At 41.6% G+C, this 4,154-nt stretch overlaps 1 pseudogene; it reads right to left on the reverse strand.

Annotated features, from left to right (window-relative positions):
• Positions 1 to 366: 366 nt before the first annotated feature.
• Positions 367 to 1,490, reverse strand: LOC101713026 (elongation factor 1-alpha 1 pseudogene; annotated as a pseudogene).
• Between the last annotated feature and the right edge of the window lie 2,664 nt (positions 1,491 to 4,154).

Below are 4,154 nucleotides of genomic sequence, written 5' to 3' on the forward strand. Positions count from 1 at the left end.
GTGTTGAGAAGTCTGCTGGATTCTACTGGGTTTCCTTTACAGGTGATTTCTTTCTTTTTTTTTTTTTTTCTCATTAAACTTTGTTTCAGTGGGTCTCAAAATTCTGTGATAGATTTTCGGTCATGTTGTTTTCATTAAAAAGTGTTGATTTTAAAACCTAATAATTTAAAACTGCCACATACACACACACACACACACACACACACACACACACACACGCACACAGGAAAAAAAAAATGGTTCACAAAACATTCTCCTTCCCTTTGGAAGGTTGGGAAGCATTGTTATCATTAACCAGTCTTTCACTATTAAACTTAGATGGCCAATTGGGAGAGACAGTTCTGAGACCAGTCTTCTGCCATTAAGACTGGAGTGGCAGGTGTTAGGGGTGATATTCATTTAGCCTTCTGAGCTTTCTGGGCAGATTTGGTGACCTTGCCAGCTCCAGCAGCCTTCTTGTCCACTGCTTTGATGACACACACAGCAACTGTCTGTCTCATATCATCCACAGCAAAATGACCCAGAGGTAGAGAGTCAGAGAAGCTTTTGACACACATAGGCTTGCCTGGAACCATGCCAAAGATAGCACAGCATTACCAGATTTCAAGAATTTGGGGCCATCTTCCAGCTTCTTACCAGACTGGTGATCCATCTTTTCTTTCAGCTCAGCAAACTTACAAGCGATGTGAGCTGTGTGACAGTCCAATACAGGAGCACATCCAGCACTGACCTGGCCTGGATGATTCAGAATAATCGCCTGAGGAGGGAAACCAGCCACTTCCATTGGTGGGTCATTTTTGCTGTCACCAGCAATGTTGCCACAATAAACATCTTTGACATACACGTTCTTGACATTGAAGCCCACATTGTCCCCAGGAAGAGCTTCACTTGAAGCTTCACAGTGCATTGCAACAGACTTTACTTCAGTTGTGGCGTTGTCTGGAGCAAAGGTGAGCACCAGGCCAGGTTTGAGAACACCAGTCTCCCACTCTTCCCACAGGGGCAGTACCAATACCACCAATTTTGTAGACATCCCGGAGAGGCAGCCACAAAGGCTGGTCAATTGGGTAGTAGGATCCAATCCAAAGCTTGAAGCAGTGTGATTCCACTGGCATTGCCATCTTTACAAGTGACCTTCCATCCCTCGAACCAAGGCATGTCAACACTTGGCTCCAGCATGTTGTCACCATTCCAACCAGAAATTGACACAAAAGCTACTGTGTCAGGGTTGTAGCCAACTTTCTTAATGTAGGTGCTGACTTCCTTAACAATTTCCTCATATTTTTTCTGTGGTAGGGTGGCTCAGTGAAATTCATTTTGTTAACACCAACAATGAGTTGTTTCACACCCAGCATGTAAACCAGAAAGGCATGCTCACGGGTCTGCCCCTTCTTGGAGATACCAGCTTTGAATTCATTAACACCAGCAGCAACAATCAGGACAACATAGTCAGCCTTAGAAGTGCCTGTAATCATGTTTTTCATAAAGTCTGTGTGTCTTGAGGCATGAATGATAGGCATAATACTCGTGGATCTCAAATTTCCACAGGGAGCTGTCGAGGATAATACCACACTCATATTCAGCTTTCAGTTTGTCTAAGACCCAGGCTGACTTTAAGGAACCCTTCCCCATCTCAGCAGCCTCCTTCTCAAATTTTTCAATGGTTCTTTTGTTGATGCCACCACATCTGTAGATCAGATGACCAGTAGTGGCAGACTTACCAGAATCCACATGTCTAATGGTAGTGATAATGATAATGTAAGTCTTTTCCTTCCATGTTTTCTCATTTTCTTTTTTTGTTTGTTTGTTTCTTTATTCTGTTTATTTGTTTTCTGCATTGAGGCTTGTAAATTGCTTATGGTAATAGTATCAAGACCTCTTAAGGAACTGACTACTTTTCACGTCTTATAGGTGTAGCTGGCTTTTGGCCTTTGAGTTTGTCCCAGGATCCTGCAAGCTGGCAATAGGAATATAGTGGGGTATTGATTCTGGAACTTTCAAATCCACAGAAATTCAGGTTGAACCTGGCCTCCAGTCATGGGGGTGGGACTGAGTCATTTAGCTGTAGGTGTCTCTTGATGGCTAACCATGGCTCCCTGACCATGGACATCCCCCGTGATTGTCCCTCACCCCCTTACTGTGGGAGTTTAACATTGGGAGCCTTGAGATGAAGCCAACCTGTGGCTTCTCTGAGTCCCAGGTTCAGTTGGCCCCTCCCTAAAATGGCATCTGACCCGGCACCCTCTCCAGGGAATATGGTAGGTGCTAGGACTGGAGTCACTCACCGGGTGTTGTCGGCCACTGCTCCATTTCACTGGTGCACTTCTCCCTTAAGTCCTCTGTGTTTGCCCACTTTCACTGTGTTTCTGCAGATTTGATCTTCCTTTCTCTCACCATAAGCCAGGAGCCAGGGAGAAAGTTCAGATTGCCCCTTCCTTTTTCTGCACTGTGGTCCGTCTCTTCAATTTCTCTATAGGCTCCAATTTTCCCTTCAGATCCTTCCTGGGTCCCAGGGATTCACCTTCCTCCTTCTATACTTTCCTAAGTTGTCATTTTCCAGTGTCTGGATTCCAGTTTTGGAGAGGTTGATTTTATTGCTGCTTACCACTCTGCCATCTTCCCAGAAGTTCCTCTAATGGACTTTAGGAAACAACTTAGGTAACTTTCCAAGCCTCAGTTTCTTCATTTAAAAAATCTGTGTGAAACAATAGCCACTACCCAGGGTTGTAAATATAAAGTACTTGACAGATTAATTGTACAGTATGCTCTGTGAATAGTCTTCTTGTCATTAATATTAATTAATTGTTGTGATTACTGCTATTAGACACCTTAAATTTTAATTCATTGATTTTAATAATTTACCTTTAAAACCATTCATGACTACATACAAAGACTTAGTAAAAAAATGTTCATTGAAGCCCTACAATTTATGCTTACTTATAAAATATTTATAATGGGATAACACTTTAACACTAAAGTTGATTACTAAAGTTTTTTCTGAGTGGGATGATTGGAAGATTTTATTCTTATTCTCTCTGGGATTTTTCTCCATTTCATTTATATTATGACTATGTATTATTAAAATAAAGAGATAAATAAAAATACAGCATATAAGTATGGAGTCCATGCTTCATACTCAGGGGTGGTTTGTCTTGAGTTGGCCATGGGTGATGAAGCAGAAAAAATGACACCATAAGATGGGACTAGGGATCAATATATTAAGGTATGTCTTTGTATCCTGAAGCATTGTATTCTAAGTGTCATATGGCTGGTACAAGTGGCAAGAGGTACAGGAGATTAGGAGAATCTCTTTCTGGGTGGGCTGAGGAACAAGATGAACCTTAATGCCAGGAAAAAGAAGTGCATTTTCTACTATTCCAGACCTGATTTGAGGCCTATGAAGGAGTCTCTGTGGCTTGAAAAAAGCAGCAAAATGGTACTGGAAAGTAACTTTTACCTTTGGGTTATAAGAAATCCCTGAAACTTTTATTTGCAGAGGAAAGCTGATGGGAAACTGAGTGTAGGAAACATAAAAAGCTACACAAACAGCCCTGTAAAAGCATAACAAGTGGTATCCTAGGTGCTATTAGTTCAGCCAGTAAACTGCCCCAATGTATGTTGGGAGATTTTCTGTTGTTTAAAAATTCAAAATTCAGAATCTTTTGCTCCATCATTTTGCAAACAATTTCTAAAAGGCTGAGGCATCTATCCTTGGTTACTGGTCCTTTGTAGGTTAACATCATAAAACTGGAGAAGTTGAATGATGACAGGTGTGCTAAAATCATTGCACAATGCTATGCAACACTGTTGGGCCTCAGTCTTCAGGTTCCCAGCTTGGAACCCTTTTATCTGATATGTTTTGGATATCCACATGTTTGGGATACATTGGGAGGCTGGAGGTTGACTTAGTGAGACTCTGGGGCAATGGGTGATAATGACAGGAATACACAAAACTCTGTGGATATTAATCTGCTATGAGAAATTTCTCAAAAGGAAAAGCAGTTTACTTAGTCTTTGGACATGTGAGAGGCTAGGAGACCATGATTTAGGTCTGGAGGTAAGGCAATGTGTAGCATCTTGCTGTCCAGGAAAAAAAATGAGAAGAGAGAGTGGGATTTTTAAGGAGAGAGAGAAAGAGACACTGAGAGACAGAG

This window comes from Heterocephalus glaber, unplaced genomic scaffold (genome assembly GCF_053883595.1).
Source record: "Heterocephalus glaber isolate CG9 unplaced genomic scaffold, H.glaber_assembly_v1.0 deba00001481, whole genome shotgun sequence".
NCBI lineage: Eukaryota > Metazoa > Chordata > Mammalia > Rodentia > Bathyergidae > Heterocephalus > Heterocephalus glaber.